We start from the raw sequence: 19,898 nt of genomic DNA, 5'->3' as shown, positions 1-19,898 counted from the left end.
CCTCCCTCCTTCCATTCCCTTCCTTCCCTCCCTTCTTTCCTCCCTCCGTCCCTTGACAGGGGCTCACCCCATTGCCCAAGCTGGAGTGCAGTTGTGCCATCATAGCTCACTGTAACCTCAAACACACGGGCTCAAGTTATTTGATCCTTCTGCTTCAGCCTTCCTAGTAGCTAGCACCACAGGTGCGCAGTACTACAGCACAACTAATTTTTAAAATTATTATTTTTTTTACAGACAGGATCTCACACTGTTGCCCAGGCTGGTCTCAAACTCCTGGGCTCAAGTGATCCTCCCGCCTTGGCCTCCCAAAGTATTGGAATTACACATGTAAGCCGCCATGCTTGGCCCTCTGTTAACAATTTCTTATGTATTCTTCCAGAATTTTAGTGTGTATGAATAAATATATATATGATTTTCTGCCAAATGCTACATACATCTGTATGTGGTAAGCAATTCTCAATTTGAAGGATAGACTAAATTTCTTTCAAACACAGCCTTGGATCTTTAGATGAAAAGTCATTAGGCAGGAATGGAGGTAGGGCTGGTCTAAGGTCTCTTACATGTCTGGATTCACTGAATTTCAATGATGATACAGGGAAAAAAAGTTGTAAAAGAGCAAAAACAATTAAAAATAGATGTGTAGTTATACTTTTCTTCTTATATAGACCTAACTTGTGAAACACAAAAGGGTTATCTACTCCAAGTTGTGTTATTTTCAAGTTTTCAATACTAGCTCATTTAGTATTGTCATTGCACTAGCATCACTGTTGGTGTTCTCCAGTGTGAGAGATATTAATTAAACTCCAGATTAGAAAAGTTGAAGATAACAGCTACTAACTGAGGATTATTAATTTTATGGCTTTAATTATAATTTTAGTAACTTGTGTCTGATGTGTTTTATTTTTATTTTATTTTATTTTATTTTTTGAGATGGAGTCTCGCTCTGTTGCCCAGGCTGGAATGCAACGGCGCAATCTTGGCTCACTGCAACCTCCGCCTCCCAGGTTCAAGCGATTCTCTTGCCTCAGCCTCCCAAGTAGCTGGGACTATAGGCGCGTACCACCACGCCCAGCTATTTTTTTGTATTTTTAGTAGAGATGGGGTTTCACTGTGTTAGCCAGGATGGTCTTGATCTCCTGACCTTGTGGTCCACCCGCTTTGGCCTCCCAAAGTGCTGGGATTACAGGTGTGAGCCACCACGCCCAGCCCTGATGTGTTTTATTAAGTTAATTTTTGGGAAATGACTGAAGTTTATCTGTAACAAATAGGTATTGATTCCAAGGCCAGTCACAGTGGTTTATGCCTGTAATCTCAGCACTTTGAAAGGCTGAGGCCAGAGGATTGTCTGAACCAAGGAGTTTGAGACCAGCCTGGGCAACATAGCCACCCCATCTCTAAAACCAAAATAGCCAAGTGTGATGACACATGCTACTTGGGAGGCTGAGGTGGGAGGATCACTTAAGCCCTGGAGGTCGAGGCTGCAGTGAAGAATGATAGTGCCATTGCACTCCAGCCTGGGTGAAAGAAAGAGATACTTCTAAAAACAAAACAAAAACAAAGTGAAAGACCTGGCACGGTGGCTCATACCTGTAATCCCAGCACTTTGGGAGGCCAAGGGAAGCAGATCACGTGAGATCAGGAGCTCAAGACCAGCCTGGCCAACATGGTGAAACCCCATCTCTACTAAAAACACAAAAAATTAACCAGGTGTGCTGGTGCATGCCTGTAATCCCAGCTACTCAGGAGACTGAAGCAGGAGAATCGCTTGAACCCAGGATGGGGAGGTTGCAGTGAGCTGAGATTGTTTCACTGCACTCCAACCTGGGCAACAAGAGCAAAACTCCATTTCAAAAAAAAAAGTGAAAAAAATGTTTACATGTAGGACTGGATTAATGAAATTCAAAGCTTCATGCAAACATAGTGTCACTTTAGTGTCTATAATAGGCAAAATAATGCCCCAGTCTCTTTTACCACCCCAAAGTTGTCCACATCTTATCCTTCAAACCTGTGATTATGTATGTACCTTGCGTGGCAAAAAGGACTTTGCAGATGTGGTTAAGAATTGTGAGATGGGGAGATTGTGCTGGATTATCCAGGTGTGCCCAGTGTAATCATAAGGAGTCTTTATAAGAGGGAAGCAAGAGAGTCAGAGCCAAAAATGTAGATGTGACACAGAAGCAGAAGTCAAAAAGAGGGGTGGAGACAAGAGAGAGATTTGAAGATGCTGTGCTGCTGGCTTTCAAGATGGAGAAGGAGGCTACAAGCCAAGGAATGCAAGTGGCCTTCAGAAGCTGGAAGAGCCAAGCACAAGGATTCTCCTCGAGAGCCTCCAAAAAGAACTAGCCCTACTTTCATTTTGATTTTAGCCCAGAGAGACTGATTTTGGACTTCTGACCTCCAGAATGATAAAGCAATTAATTTGTGTTGCGTTAGAACACTAAGTTTGTAGTAATGGTTACAGCAACAATAGGAGACTATATCCTGAGCTGAATTTAATATGTCTCCTACTATAAAACCTACCTCTTTTCCTTGCTTCACTGACTTAGTGAATCCACCTAATTCTGAGGCCTAAAGTCAGATACCTGGGAGTCATTCTTGACACTACTGTCACCATTCATATCCAAATCTGACCTGTCATTCTTCCTTCCCTGTAGCTCACTGGTCCATCTTCTCTTCATTCACCTAGACAAGTGTGTAATAGCTTCCCAATTCATTATTATTATTATTATTATTAGCCTCTAGCCTCCACCTTTTATTCATCCTACACACTGCTGCCAGAATGATCTTTCTAAATCTCCTGCTTAAGAGCCTTGAATATCTCTTCCTTGGCATATTATTGTCAAGCTCCTTAGTATGACCTTGCCTTTGTCGTGCTGTCTAGTTGCATGTCTCTCTGTATCCCACAGTGTGTTGCTTATTATTCATTTTTTTTTTTTTTTTTTTTTTTTGAGATGAGGTCTCCCTCTGTCATCCAGGCTGGAGTACGGTGGCATGATCTCAGCCCACTGCAACCTCTGCCTCCTGAGTTCAAGCGATTCTCCTGCCTCAGCATTCTGAGTAGCTGGGACTACAGGCATGCACCACCATACTCGGCTAATTTTTGTATTTTTAGTAGAGATGGGGTTTCACCATGTTGGCCAGGCTGGTCTTGAAGTCCTGATCTCAGGTGATCAGCCTGACTTGGCCTCCCAAAGTGCTAGGATTACAGGTGTGAGCCACCATGCCTGGCATGTTCCTGTTATTCTGCTACATTGAATTTGTTGTAGTTCCCAATATGTATGAAGCTATTTAATGTCTCTGTGCCTTTGATCATGCTGTTTTCTTTCCTGGCATTTTTTTCTCCTCTCCTTCCTAGTTTTACCACTTCTTTTCTATTTTTCAAGAATTTGTTTAGGCCAGGTGTAGTGACACATGCCTATAATTCCAGCACTTTGGGAGGCCAAGGTGGATGGATCACATGAGCTCAGGAATTGGAGATCAGCCTGGGCAACATGGCGAGACCCCAAATCCCATCTCTACAAAAAATACAAAAAATTAGCAGGGTGTGATGGCACATGCCTGTAGTCTCAGCTACTCGGGAGGCTCAGGTTGGGGGAGGATCACCTGAGCCTGGGGAGGTCGAGGCTGCATTGAGCCAAGATTGCACCACTTCGCTCCAGCCTGAGCGACACAGCAAAACCTTGCCTCCAAAAAAAAAAAAAAAAAAAAAGAGAGAATTTGTTTAAATGCCACCATCCACAAGGAGTCCTCCCTTAAGTGCCTTCCATCTTCCCCTCTTTTCTTCTAGTGCCGTGATTATATTTTTATCATACTACTTCTTAATCTGCAATGTAAATTTGAGGCTGCATCAAATAACTAATATTTTTGAGCCCCTACAATGTTTTGCACCATGCTAACTCTAACTCATAAAATAGTAATCAAAAAAGACATGGTTCTTGCCCTCATGCAGCTCAGAGACTGTAGGGAGGATATTAAGAACATAATTATAAGTACTCCAAAGAAGAGACATAAATTATATGGTAGGTATTAGCAGGAGGATCTAGGGGATCAATAAGCTTTCTTTTTTTTTTTTTCGAGATGGAGTTTTGCTTTTGTTGCCCAGGCTGGAGTGCAATGGCACGATCTTGGCTCACTGCAACCTCCACCTCCCGAGTTGAAGCAGTTCTCTGCCTCAGCCTCCCAAATAGCTGGAATTACAGACATGTGCCACCACGCCCAGCTAACTTTGTATTTTTAGTAGAGATGGAATTTATCCATGTTGGTTAGGCTGGTCTCAAACTCCCGACTTCAGATGATCCTCCTGCCTTGGCCTCCCAAAGTGCTGAGCCACTGTGCCTGGCCAGGATCAAGAATCCTTAGGCTCAGACATTTCTGTCTCCCCAGTAGACCATGAGCAGCTTGCATTCAGGGAGGAGACTATGTTGGACCTAATGGAAAGCTACTGGAGAAGATAAAATGAAAGAGTACACAAAGAAAGAGGAATACTCAGGACCCAGGAAACAGGAGACCAGCACAGGTGAGAGGTAGAGGGAAGTCCCAGGACAGCAGCTGTGTGTGACAGAGAAAGCCACAAGTCCTGATTGGTAGAAGAGGTAGAAGACTCCTGAATGGCTGTCTCCAAGGAGAAATAATTGATAGAATACAAAAGATGTTTGAAAAACATGTTGAGAAAAGATTTATGTTTCTAGAGTACAGTATATGGTAAATTAATATAAGATAGAAAACTAAGCAAATAACAAAAATACTGAGCTGGGCATAGTGGCTCACACCTGTAATCTCAACACTTTGGGAAGCTGAGGCAGGAGGATCGCTTCAACCCATGAGTTCAAGACCAGCCTGGGCAACACAGCAAGACCTTATCTCTACTAAAAATAGAAAAATTAGGCCGGGCACCGTGGTTCACGCCTGTAATCCTAGCACTTTGGGAGGCTGAGGTGGGCGGATCACGAGGTCAGGAGATTGAGGCCATCCTGGCTAATGTGGTGAAACCCCGTCTCTACTAAAAATACAAAAAATTAGCCAGGCATGGTGGTGGGAGCCTATAGTCCCAGTTGTTCGGGAGGCTGAGGCAGGAGAATGGCGTGAACCCGGGAGGCGGAGCTTGCAGTGAGTCGAGATCGGGCCACTGCACTCCAGCCTGGGCGACAGAGCGAGACTCCGTCTAAAAAAAAAAAAAAAATTAGCTGAATGTGGTGGCACGGACTTGTGGTCTCAGCTAGTCAGGAGGCTGAGGCTGGAGGATCACTTGAGCCCAGGAGTTTGAGATTACAGTGAGCTATGATCACATCACAGCACTCCAGCCTGGATGACAGAGTGAGACTCTGTTTTAAAAAAAAATAAAAATAAAAAAAGCAGATTCTCCTCTTCATGATAGGATAGATGTGTAAAACTGAAAACTTTTTCGGGAAACTGCTGAAGGAATGGGAAGCAGAAAAAAAAAAAAAAACTTTAAAAAACAGCAGTATTAACAAGGATAGAAATGGCTGTAAATACCAAAAGAAACAGAAAAAAGGGTTGAAAGTCTTTGGAAACAAGAATTGGCGGGAGGGGGAGGGGTATGGAATTACTAGATTACTGTTTTAATACTAAACTATGCAGAACTATGTAATTTTTGTTTTGTTTTGTTTTGTGTTTTGTTTTTTGAGACGGAGTCTCGCTCTGTCCCCCAGGCTGGCGTGCAGTGGCGCGATCTTGGCTCACTGCAACCTCCGCCTCCCGGGTTCACGCCATTCTCCTGCCTCAGCCTCCCGAGTAGCTGGGACTACAGGCGCCAGCCCCCGCGCCCGGCTAATTTTTTTGTATTTTTTTAAGTAGAGACGGGGTTTCACCGTGCTAGCCAGGATGGTCTCGATCTCCTGACCTCGTGATCCCCCCGCCTCAGCCTGCCAAAGTGCTGGGATTACAGGCGTCAGCCACCGCGCCCGGCCAGAACTATTGTTTTTTAAACTATGAATAAGAATATGTAAATAGATAAAGACATTACATTAAACTTTTCTGTGTCAACTGTAAAGTGACTGATAAAGGCTCACTATTATTAATAATATTAACAATAATAAATTGTTTCTTCAGTTAGTTTGGTACAATGTTCTGGAACAAGGTAATGAGATCATACATCAATATCTGGAACACAGCTTGGCATACAGTAAATACTCAGTAAATAATTCTTTCTTTCTTCCAGTATCTTTAAATAAAAATACCTAAAAACTTCCCTCATGTTAAAACACACTAAACGCAATAAAGCATTAAAAATTTCCTGCCAATAAAATGTAAATTTATATTGTGTTTAAATATTGCTTTTAAATAAATAAAACAGAAAATGGTGAGCCGTTTTGATTTTTTTTATCTACTAAAAATGTTTTGTGAGGGAATTATTGTGATTTCAATTAGGTTATTTTTAAGAACAATAATTTAATACTAAAAAATTATGTTTTGTGGCTACAAAATGGAAATAAAATAACTTACAATTGACTTAAATTGCATCATGTTTTTCCAAACCAAATATGATGGTTACCAAATCAGAAGGAAAAACATGCTAGTTAATCATAGTGTAGGCTTTTTTCCTAATATGGTATAAACAATTTTAAAGTTCTTACTGTATGACATCTCAGGGTGTGTATTTACTTAACTCTCAGAGGAAGATTAGTAACGTATCATGTGCCTCTTTTTTTCTTTTTTTTAAACCAGTGTTGCTGTCTGAACTTTATTTGGAGCCTTGAAAAGTCCAAGCTCCTTACATTATAATTAAGCAATAATGTAATCTGATCTGGATTTGTATCTGAGGTAATCACAGGCAGTTTCACAGTGATGTTTTCCTTGAGTTTTGTGCTTTAGGAGTAAATTTTCATGGAAAAGAATTTTCTAGAAATTCTGTTTTAAATATCTTTTGTGAATTTCACAGATGTTCTCAAAGAATGTAGTATTACTTGTTCCATAAACCCATGTTCTCCAATTTGATATCAACTATCAGTATCATCTACCAAGGTCAGTCATCTATGAAGGATAAGTGGCTCTTAGAAGGTTCCTAATGTTCAATCTGCTCTCATTTGCAATCTATAATTCTTCATTCACATCTTCACACATTCTGAATGTCAATATTACATAGCCTCTTAGAATGCAAATGGCAAAAACATACAAATGATGCTGGTGATTCAATACCTAACCGTTTCCCCTCAATAACTGCCTGGGATCAGGAAAAGGGAGCTTTAGTGGGGAAAGGAGAAGGATAAGGAGTGTTTGTGTGTTACTGATGGTTGGTGGCTATTGAGAGCCTGAGTACAGAATGGGAGGCTGTGTACGTATGGGAAAGGGGGAAGAAAGATGAGGAAAGGAATGGTGTTGGTCCCTAAGATAAAGATTAAGAGGGTACGTTAATTGGAATATTGGGACAGATGAGAAGGTTAAATCTTGTTTTATTTATTTACTTGTTTGTTCATTTATTTATTTGAGACAGAGCCTCAGTATGTTGCCCAGGCTGGAGTGCAGTGGTGCTATCTCGGCTCACTGCAACCTCCGCCTTCTGGGTTCAAATGATTCTCCTGCCTCAGCCTCCCAAGTAGCTAGGACTACAGGTTCACACCACCACGCCCGACTATTTTTTTTTTTTTTTCTTTCTAGTAGAGATGGGGTTTCACCACGTTGGCCAGGCTGGTCTCAAATTCCTGACCTCAGGTGATCCTCCTGCCTCGGTCTCCCAAAGTGCTGGGATTACAGGTGTGAGACACAGCGCCCGGCTAAGATTTAGCTTTTCATACAAATCTGTTTGAAAGATTCTTCCAACATTTCCTGTAACTTACCGAGGTTGTGGGAGAACCTGAAAGTAGCTTCGTGACTTCTATATAATTCAAAGGACCTAATTATGCATTCTATGCTGTATCTTTAATTATACATGTTAAAGTATACCCTGGCTGACAGATAGAATGGACTCCTCATGGCTGAGGTGCTCAAAAACAGAACTATGCAGCCATAGCTGGACGAGGAAGCAGTCACATATTTTGTTCTCAGAAAGATGTAAAAGTATCACAGGACCTCCCTTTCTGCAATCAAGCCAGTGACGTCTGAGTTTGGGCTTGGAAAACAACTAATCAGAGCTCACCTACCCCAGCCAATCAGAAACCAGCCATATTGACCAATCAGAACTTAGCTGCATCAATCAATCAGAACTATGCAAGTTTGAATCCTTTATTTGCTGGAAGCTGGGCTGGAACTTGAACCCCCTCCTTGTTTAACAAAATGCACCTTCATTTTGCACCAAAGGCTGTATCTCCCAGTTTGTAAACTGTTCACTGGAATAAAGTCTCCTTCTTCCAAATTCCTTTTCAGAGAACTTTTGTTCACGTAAGGAAAAATAAATTTTAAAATTGTCTTCCTCATTAATAATTGGTTCAGCTGAAACCTTATATGAAAATAGTGTTCTTTTCCATTGAATACAATTTTGTTGGCTGGGTGTGGTGGCTCACACCTGTAATCCTAGCACTTTGGGAGGCCGAGGCAGGTGGATCACTGGAAGTCGGGAGTTGGAGACCAGCCTGACCAACATGGATAAACCCCATGTCTACTAAAAATACAAAGTTAGCTAGGCATGGTGGTGCATGCCTGTAATCCCAGCTACTCCAGAGGCTGAGGCAGGAGACTCGCTTGAACCCAAGAGGCAGAGGTTGAGGTGAACCGAGATCACGCCATTGCACTCCAGCCTGGGCAACAAGAGCAAAACTCCATCTCAAAAAAAAAAAAAAAAAAAAAAATTGTTTAATTTCTGTTTTCATGCCTGTGGGTTTGCTCTGCAACATTGCAGCAGTTTTCAAAACCAAAGGTTCTGAACTCCTTTGGTTTTGAGGAATTCTAAAAACTCCCTGAAATGCTTTATCGCCGTGTCTGTATGCTTTTATTTCGTATTAATTACAGAACATGTTTGCTAAGTTACTTCCTGAGCACAGGCAGCTCCTCTCACTCTGCTCAAGTCAGTGAGTTAGGTGATATGTGCGCAGATGCCTCAGGTACAGGCTGCAGGGATGGCTCCCGGCGGGGAAGAACTGCCCTCCCTCCATGAGTCCCAGCACTGCCCTATGTTGAGGCCCTCCTCTCTCCACTGTTTCTGCTGCTGCATTTGCCCCCACCAGTCTAGGCTTAGGTGCAGGCCTACCCACCTTGGGGGCCTATGGTGCCCAGGATGGCCCCAAGGCATGTTACCAGGCCAGGTCACCAGGATGCCAGGTTGCTTGATGACGTCTATGCTGCTGTTGAGCATGCTCCATCGTCCTATCATATGAAGCTAAAAACACAAGATCAAAGATAAAATTGTTAATTATTCCAAGGTAGTGTAGGTCTTTCTGAGTGCAAGGCTGTGCATGAATGAACAGATCATACACCCATGATGCACCCCTGCCTACCTCTTACAGACTTTATGGGTTAATTATATTTGCCATCTCTGGAGGGGCCAGAAAACTCACAAGGTAGCCTTTGTCTGAGGTTTGGTAACTAAATTACCAAGTTAGCTCGGGGAACTGCAACTCATGTCCACCTTTCATCCACTTAGGCCTTGCTATCTTCCCCCTTTCAGGTTTCAATTTTGTGTGTTTTGAGCCTAGATTCTCTTTTTCCATCTCTTAGAGACAGCACAACCTAAGATAGCATTTTGATAGTCTAAGCTCCTGGTCTGGCATAACTGCTATCCACTCAGAAATACTTCCTCTTCTCTGGAAAGGAAGGGATCAAACCATAGCTCAGTAAGAACATAATGATCAGATCAGGAGTCCCTGCAGATGTAAAGGTTCTGGTGCCAGAGTGTGGAGGTGGAGGGAGTGTGGAGGTGGAGGGAGTGGTGGTGGGGTAGTGCAGGGGATGGGGTTTGGGATATGAGAGTGCACTTGGATTACCTGATTAAAAATGGCAGCACATTGAATTTTTAATATAAAGTTAGAGTTTTCAAATTATTGAGAAAGATTAGATGATTAGTGTCACCCTAGTCATGGAAAACATACAAATCTAATTCTGATTTTGTGCCAACAGACCTATTATTTTTGTGCTTGCTCACTTATTGTATCACATTCATCTCTAACCATCTATTTGTCTATATATCTACAAATCATATATCTCAACACTGTAAAGAAACTCCAGTTCCTTATAAATTACTATTTTATTTTCTCTTTTTCTAAGCTTCCTTCCCATAACTTATTTAAATGTTAACAAAATGTGTTATAGAAACCTGTGTTACTTGTTCTGCAGGCCATTTATGGGGGAGAAGATATTATGTTTCCTTGGTCTATGTTTCAAAGGGATCAACTCTCTTTGTTCCTGTATAACTACTTACATGTACCTTATACTACTTTGTTCCTGTATAACCTCTGGGAAGTTAAAAACTCCCAGAGGCCAACAGAAAATGGCTATGAAACTAGAAATAATACTATTCTACCTACGCTAGTGTCTAAGTTTCCTAAGATGTTAGTGAAATACAGCTGGAGAAGTGCTTTAGCTGAAAAGAGAAAGTGGCTCAGTTTTCTTTTGGCCCAACTCTTACCAATAGCTCCTCTCCAGTCTCCAGGAGATACGCCATCCTATCTGTGATGGGGGAGGAGCAGGAGTGAAAGACAGGATGGTGTTGCAACAATTCAAAACCCCAGAGCACACAGTTACCCCCGATGCACTAATCAGGGTGTAGGTACTATGACTAACTAAGCCTGTTTAATAAATCCATGCCTGTACCCAAGTGAATGGGAAATGGTGAGAGAAGAGAGAACACTGTGATAACCAACCAGCTCGAACAGGGAGGCGCAGCCCACCATTGCAAGGAGAGCTGAGTAAATGTCTATCAAGATAACCATTTCTACTGCCTGCTGATTCTCTCACCTGCCAGTTTCTGCATCTGCCCATAGAGTACTCATGTGCTCCTTCCTGTCCCAGATGATCTCCCTGGACTTAAAATTTCTTGATTGCCTGTACCTAGGGTATCCATTGTCTCTCCTACACGGCTGGGCAACTAGGTTTATCCCTTTCAGGCTAGCCTTCCTTCATTGCCATTACATCTAGCGGTGACATTGACTGAGTTGTGTATGATTATTCATCATTTCTCAGGCCTAGATAGATTGTAATGAGTTTTAGGGCTTGTCAAATTTCAAGGCTCTGTTTTATACCACACATAATTTTGAGAATTTGAAAAGTGCTTAATAATTATCCATCAATGAGTAAGCTTTGAAGGAAGATTAAAAAGTATTATGAAATAAATTACAGAGTTATAGTTGAGGCTTATTCAGAGCAAAATTATTTTTGGTGTATTTTGAGCACTAGATAAATGTCAAAGGCACCCATGAGAAATAGCAAAAACTGCTGAAATAATATAAATTCACATTTATAGGTGCTGCAGAAGAGATGAAAATGTTCTCTATGTGGTTGGTCTGTGTGAGAAGGTGTTTCATGGCACTATCAAAATCCTATCTTAGGTTGTCATTTTGGACACTACAAATTTTCAAGTAGTAATTTAAAGAATCTTGAGGTTTCCTTTTGACATGGTCTGGAAACCTTTGGTAACTAATTTCTGTATGACTCAAAGGATTTCCCCTAGAAGGGAATCCTACTATTTGGGCTTTTAAAAATAAACTCTGTCATTCTGGATACGTCTGTAGCCTTAGCTAGTGGGTAAGCATGAGTTTCATTCTGAAATCCAGAAATAATGAGACTAAAGAAAAATCAAGACACTGAGTACAGTACGTTAGTTAATATAGCATATAATTCAATGTTTGCTTTAGAATTTTGAATTTAGCCAAAAAATAATTGGATCAGGTATCAATGATCAAAATGAGACCAGGCGAGGAATTAAGGAATGTGCATAAGATCTTGGATTACATGTTACATAGTCATGTGGCATGACCAGATGTATCCAAGTGTATTTCCATGTGACTTTGAATTATAATGGCAGAGAGTTGGTCAAGGAAGAAGAGTACCCAGGCACCCAGCAAGTTAACACTGGAAACAGATGGTAGGAGCAGTTTGAAATTGAGCCAACTTCTTTAAATTACAAAGAGATCTTCAAGTTCATTTTGCTAGCCATAGAGAGCAATAAATCACAGCTATTAACTTACCTAATTGTCTTTTCCTAGCAATATTAGATTCAGTCTTATACTCCTTTAATTTTCATTTAATAGTGTTATCGGTTGAGGATGGTTGTCCAGGTTCTTCGTGTTTTGAACAAATAATTGAACAAAACCCATAAACAAAGCAAGGCAGCAAAAATAGAGATTTATTTTAAACAAAAGTACACCTAAAGGGTGGGAGCCGGATTGAGCAAGTGGCTTAAGAGCATAGGTAGTAGAATTTTCTGGGGTTTAAATACTGTTTAGAGGTTTCCCATTGGTTCATTCATTCTATGCAAATAAAGTAGTGGCCCACTACCAGTCTAATTGGTTGTTGGAACGGACCAATCAGAATGAAGAGTAGGCCCACAACTAGTCTGATTGGTTGCAGGAGGGGACCAGTCAGAGGTACTTTCGTTTTTCAACTTCCCCTCGGCAAAAGGAGGGGTTGAAAAGGGAGTAGCCTCTGATATCCAGTCAGCGTGAATCAGCCTTAGGCTCCCTGGCTCCAGACCCTATTCTCCTGCCTCAATAGCAGTTTGAGATAAAATGCAATGTTTGAAACGTACCTTACAGTGGGTTAGTGATTTCCGTTTAATATCCTTAATGTATTACTTCAAAATAACAGAATTTATTGAACAACACACGTGTCAATTTGCTTAGCACATTGTTCTCTGCAGAACTGCTGGCCACCTCACTGCCCCACTTTTGAAGCCACCTTAATATACTGGGGAAAAAAAGATTTAGTTAGCTTTGAACCATGATCAAAGGACAATTACGAAAACATGAAAATTTGAAAGGTTAGACTATGACACCAAAAAATTTTAAAAATAATTCCTCTCCCAAAACATTTGCTTCTAGGATGTGACATGCTTGCATGTAATAATGTGAACATTTTGTAAGGAGTGAAAATCTGAACTAGCTCTTCCTTTCCTTCCCTGCTTCTGTAAAAAAGCATATTTCCCCCTACATATTTGCAGAGCAATTTTTCTTTATTATGAATATTAGGTCAGATGTGGAAGAAAGAAGTCTTTAGTCGGATTACTTGTTTCAAGACTTAGACTAGCTTAGATTGAGGGTAAGCACAGCATAAAACTGCCCAGTCCAAGTAGGGTCAGGTTTGCCAAGATGGGTTATAGGTTATCTAATGTGACATAAAGAATACCCAGGTTAGGTTGGGCATGGTGGCTCATGCCTGTAATCCCAGCACTTTGGGAGGCTGAGGCAGGTGGATAACTTGAGATCAGGAGTTCAAGGCCAGCCTGACCAACATGGTGAAACCCCTTCTCTACTAAAAACACAAAAATTGCCTGGCGTGGTGGTGCGTGCCTGTAATCCTGGCTACTCAGGAGGCTGAGGCAGGAGAATCACTTGAACCCGGGAGGCAGAGGTTGCAGTGAGCCGAGACCATGCCATTGCACTCTAGCCTGGGTAACAAGAGAGAAACTCCGTCTCAAAAACAAACAAACAAACAAACAAACAAAAACAAAAAACAAGAAAAGAATACCTATGCTAACGTGCTGGTCAAAGGCTTGGAGCTACAAATTGGATGGAGACTGGAGACGGCACACTGAGTTTAAGGACCTAGACCTGAGGGAAGAATTTAAATGGAATATTGTGACTGCAAGGTGGGGTGTTGCTCTGCCATGAGCCTGACACCCCTGGCATTACTACACTCTGCCTGAACTAGTTCTTGGCCTTCCTGCTATTGGGAAGACCAGTATCTAAATGTGTGTCTTCCTGTGTTGGTGCAAGTTCCACAGTGGCTTAGATTGTTCATCTGGTGGTTTGGAGCACACATCTTGAGAGATGGAGGAATGGAACAATTGTTTGTTTATTGACCTAGTCCTGTGTGCCTGGACACTGCACCAGACAATTGATGTTCCTTGCCTGGTTTTTCATTCCCTAAGTCTTTAATTATTTGGTTTTACAAATACTGGTATTTCTCCAATATGTGAACACTGATTCAGACAATATGTGTCATTTTTCTAGTGCTTCAGATTTGAAATCTAGGAGTTTATTCATTCACTTACTGAGAAAATATGTATTAGGTATTTACTAGTGTCAGGTACTGTGCTGGGCATTGGGTATAAAATGTAAAATAAAAGAGACATGACCACTATCCTTATGATACTTATAATTCAAGTGAACAAATCGACTTCAAATAAACAAATGCCTACATAGATATAGATATATAAAATTACAAATTAAGTAGTAACTTATAATAAATACTGTGAAAGAAAAATCGGGGGTGGGTATGAAAAGCATGATGACATAATTTAGATTGAGGAGTCAAGGAGGACAACTTTCTGAAAGTGACATTTGTGTGGAGACCTCAGAATAGGCAACAGTTAGTTAGCCACATGAAAACAAGGAGTAAAATAATTGCAGACAGAAGGAAGGGAATGAGTAAATATCCTGAGGTGGGAGATGGCTCAGTGGGTTCAAGATACTGAAAGCAACAGGAACTTGGTGGGCAAGCAAGGAGTGGTATAAGATGAAGTAGTATCTGACTCCTTCCCCTTTTCACTCATCACATCGAATTACAGGTTGAACATCCCAAATCTTAAAACCCCAAATCCTTAATGCTCCAAAATTAAAAACTTTTTGAGCATCGATATGATGTCCAAAGGAAATGCTCATTGCAGCATGTCAAATTTGGGGTTTTTAGATTTGTGATTCTCAACTGATATAATGCAAACATTCCAAAATCTGAAAAAAAATCATAAATCTGAAACACTTCTTGTCCCAAGCATTTCAAATGAAGGATACTCAACTTGTGGTTGTTTTTATTTCTCTCTTATAATATTCCTCCCAGCCATGTCTTCTTTTCTGTTTCTTTCCTGCTCCCAAACTCAGGCTCCTATTACATTGAAGCTAAATTTCTGTGTCAGATTTGTAACTTGAGTTCTATGCCTCCATTTCCTTTCTCTCCTTGATCCATTTACAGATCATTTATAGACAAGATTTTTTAAAAAATCTTACTTTTATCAATAAATCTAAAGTTTGAAGAGATATTTAGAGGTGACATATATTCTAACTTACTGTATTAGTTGAGGTAGGTGAACCGCAGTTACAAACAACTCCCAAATCTCAGCAGCCTACCACAATAAAGGTTCATTTCTTGCTGTGTCTGTCTAATGCAGGTTGGCAGGGATGTTCTCTGCCTGTGCAGTCATTTGGTGGCTCAGGTCTCTTTCATTTAGTGGATCAGTCATCCCCTAGGTTTTTGACTCCTCTGTTGAATCAGTCTCAAATTTCTAGAAGACAAAATCTGACTGCCTAGCTTGGATCAGATGATTTCCCTTGGTTCTATTAACTGACACTGGGGAGGCATAAGTTACGTACATCAAACGCAGGTGCAGTAGTCATTCTTATGGGTTGGGGCCATTTATACAGAAGGGGAAATGAGCTGGGCAGATCCCATTAAAAGATACATTATTCGAGCAGACATTTTTAGTTCATATATTAGATCTTCACATATTTGAAGAAAATCATCCAGTCTTCTTCTTTCCCACCAGCTTTATTATTTTCTCATCAGAATGCATATTTCCTGCTTTCTTAGGGGCAGCATCCAGGTTATTACAGTAGCTTATCAACTTTCCTTCTAAAATTCAACTGTAAACTTCCTTCCAATTTCACCTGTTTGGTGAAGATGCCCTTAATTAACTACACTCTTAATTAATTATTCTTGAGTTCTGAATTCCTTCATGACTTGATTCAATCAAGCAAGCAATCTTTAGGCTTGCTTGTACAGTTGCCTTGCATTAATTTTCAGCTTTTCGAACTCCATATCTTGCCCCATTGAAGATGAAGACTATGTCTTATTTGCCCTTTGAATTAATCACAATATAATGCTGACTGTATTCCTTTCTTAATCCTATCCAAAAACTTAATAATCTCTCCTTCCTCAGGAATACATGTATGTTTATAGAAGGAAATCTTCATTTATCTCTTGATTCTGTGATGAGCATTGTCTTTTTTTTTTTTTTTTTTTTGAGACGGAGTCTCGCTCTGTCACCCAGGCTGGAGTGCAGTGGCCGGATCTCAGCTCACTGCAAGCTCCGCCTCCCGGGTTTACGCCATTCTCCTGCGTCAGCCTCCCGAGTAGCTGGGACTACAGGCGCCCGCCACCTCGCCCGGCTAGTTTTTTGTATTTCTTAATAGAGACGGGGTTTCACCGTGTTAGCCAGGATGGTCTCGATCTCCTGACCTCGTGATCCGCCCGTCTCGGCCTCCCAAAGTGCTGGGATTACAGGCTTGAGCCACCGCGCCCGGCCAATGATGAGCATTGTCTTTAATTGGTCTACAGAATGTGTCATTTACTCACAAGAAATGCAAACTCCGAGTTACCATTTATTGAGGCTCGCTATGTACTGGGAACTCTGCTATTCACTTTTATATGCATTATTTAATCTCACAACAAGCCTATGAGATAGTTACTATTATTATTTCCAAGATCACACAGCTAATCTAATTTTGGAACTGTAGTCTCTTGAGTTTCCAAGCTCTCGCCTTCTTTTTTTTGTTTGTTTGTTTGAGACGCAGTCTTGCTTGGTCGCCGAGGCTGGAGTGCAGTGGCACAATCGTGGCTCACTGCAATCTCTGCCTCCTGGGTTCAAGCGGTTCTACTGCCTCAGCCTCTCAAGTAGTTGGGATTACAGGCACACGCCACCACGCCTGGCTATTTTTTGTATTTTTAGTGGAGACAGGGTTTCGCCATATTGGCCAGGCTGATCTCGAACTCCTGACCTCAGGTGGTCTGCCTGCCTCAGCCTCCCAAAGTGCTGGGATCACAGGCATGAGCCACTGCACCCAGCCTCGCTCTTGCCTTCTTAATTGCAACTCTGAACTGACATGCATGTTAATAAATTGGCCAAACTGGCATTCTTACTGCAGCTCTGTTCTTTTTCAATCCTTGAACCTCTCATTATGGATGCCTCATCTCATCCTGTTGCCTTTTCCACTGTGGGTTGTATTGATCAGAAAGCAGATCTGTTTATGGAAGAAAAGAAAGGTATTGGGTTTAGTAGTTGTTAGAAATAGAAATATTAGAATAAAGGCGACATTGAAAGAAACAGACAAGATAAAGAGGAGGAGGTTCCCTGTGTTTACATTCCTGTGACTCAGGAGTGCAGAGAGCCAAGAACAAAGCTGAAGTTTAGCCAGGGAAAGGAGAGTGTTCAACTATAATTAACTCTGTAGGCACCATTCCCAGTTGTTTGAGTTTCAGGGTCCCCTCCTCAATTTCCTGAGAAAAACAACGTGCAAGTTAAAAAAAAAAAAAACAAAACAGTAGTTAGGGGCAAAGCGTAATCAGGGCTAAAGTGATCTGTGGTATCTCTAAATGGTAGCTCCATTTAGAGAATGATCTCAGAGGCAGTTTTGGAAGGTTTTGGATCAGAGCAAGGAGGAGATCATGAGTGCAAGACTATAAACTACAGTCTATAAATCAGAAAGTTTATACCCAATTCAGAAACTTTAATGCTTCTTGGATCTGGTGGGCTTGTTAATATGCTACTGGCCTGATTTTGGTTAAGTCTAAGGATAACTGGAAAATCATTAGTCCATGTGACTCTATCTGTTCTACCTGGTACTATAACTGTGCAGAGGGCTGCTCCCACCCTCTGCACTGAGGTCATGGAGCTTGTCCTCTTGGTGGTTTTTATGATTGAACCTGGATTAACGGTTACTAATTATATATATATAAAACTATCAATAATGTAATCATGGTTATTATGAAATATTGATATTATAATTATTAATGCAACTACTCTCCCTATATTCTCCTGTCTCTAGTTTCTAACAAGGAAGTCTGAGCCCACACAAAGACTTAGGATAGGAGGAGAGTCAACATTCAGGGCTGCCTCTGAAACCCTTGTGCTATTATTGTAAACAGATTTCTCTATGCCTCCAGAGAAAGTTGGAAAGTGGAAAAGTTGCCTTTTGCTTCTTAGCCTTAATGTTCCTTCTAGTTTTTGGCTTTAATTGAAATCCCAATCTCACAGGTTACCAAAGACATTGCTGTGATGACGTTGTTGTGGTGATGATGATGGCTAGGTGGTGAGCTGTTGTTCAGCTGTCTGCACTACAACTTCTAAACCAACAGTTGTCCAACTTTAGTGAACATCATCATTTGGAGGGCTTGTTAAAACACAGATTTCTGAGTTCCATCCTCATTTCTGATTCACTGGGTTTGGAGTAGAGCCTAGAATTTCATTTCTAACAAGTTCCTAGGTGACATTCATGCTGCTGATCTGGCAACCACACTTTGAGAATCATTGTTCTACATCATTACTGATGAAAATGCTCAACTTCCTTTGCATCCCCTGTCAATAACCTATACCATGCACTCTCCAACTAACAGCCCAGTCGCCACATATATACACTTTTGGAAGATATTATGGCAACAAGCCCACTGTTTCCTTTGCTACTCCAACTTCTCTGTAACCCTAAATTCCACTCCTTCCAATTCTCACACTTCCTCACCACAATTTCACCTGTTCTTTGAGCACAAGGACAGTTTTGTGGCAGGCCAGGTCTGGAACAGCTGTTTCAGCACTGATGGAGTGGCCAAGTTAAATATTAAAAGCTGATAGAGCCCGTGCCCTTATACAAAGGCTGGAATGTAACAAAAGCCCACCAAAAGTTTTGCCCAGGCCTTTCCTGGGCCTTGAAGTGTGACAAGATAACAAATGAATTCTTAACAGGACCCATTTAGGATTGAACAAGTTTTATTGGAGGTCTGAAGAAACTCCCCAGACCTCCACAAACAAGTTTATTGGGGGTCTGAAGAAACTCCCCAAACCTCCATGATTTAGCAAGAGAGAAGATAAGGGTAATCACCCAGCACCTGGACCCATTAGGATTAAGTAAATTTACTGAGGCTCCAGAGGAAGGTCTTCAGGATTCGGATCTTAGTTATGGATTAGAAGAAGTTAATCACTTACGTCTTTAGATGAATGCACACTAACACACAGACAGATAGCTTAGAAGGTATATAAGCTCTGGAAGACTTTGTAACTTGGAGTTGGCCTAGCGATACTTTCCAGGTCTTTTCCTTGTACCCAGTTACAAAAATAAACTCTCTTCATTATTGGGCTGCAAGAATAGGCAGCCTGACCCTCGGCTTGGTCTGGAAACAGTTTGGTCGCCTCGATTTCTTTATTTAATTCACCTTTTGATCTCTTCTTGGCTTCTAGACCTTCTCTATACTGCCTGGAATCCAGAGTTGATTATTAGAATTACTGTCCATTGGGCCGGGTGTGGTGACTCAGGCCTGTAATCCCGGCACTTTGGGAGGCCGAGGCGGGCAGATCACAAGGTCAGAACATCGAGACCATCCTGGCTAACATGGTGAAACCCCGTCTCTACTAAAAAAATACAAAAAATTAGCTGGGCGTGGTGGCAGATGCCTGTAGTCCCAGCTACTCGGGAGGCTGAGGCAGGAGAATGGCATGAACCCAGGAGGTGGAGCTTGCAGTGAGCCGAGATCACACCACTGCACTCCAGCCTGGGTGACAGAGTGGGACTCCGTCTCAAAAAAAAGAAAGAATTACTCTCAATTTACTTGCATCCCTATATTTCCATCCTATTTCCAATGATCAATGCTGGGTCATTGCCACAACCTGCCTTTTCCATTTTTACACTGGTTGGGGAGGGAGTGATAAAGTTGGTAAGATGTAAACATAAATAACCACAGTATGCAGCAATGTCCCATTTAAATCATAAGCATAATACAGAAATTCATGAACTTGTAAAGGTAGGAAAGAGAACATCTAGTTAGAATGATCATAAAAAACTTCAAGGCTGTTATGGCAGATGCAAATATGAATA

This window comes from Macaca nemestrina, chromosome 5, assembly GCF_043159975.1.
Source record: "Macaca nemestrina isolate mMacNem1 chromosome 5, mMacNem.hap1, whole genome shotgun sequence".
NCBI lineage: Eukaryota > Metazoa > Chordata > Mammalia > Primates > Cercopithecidae > Macaca > Macaca nemestrina.
Note: the sequence above shows the minus strand (reverse complement) of the source record.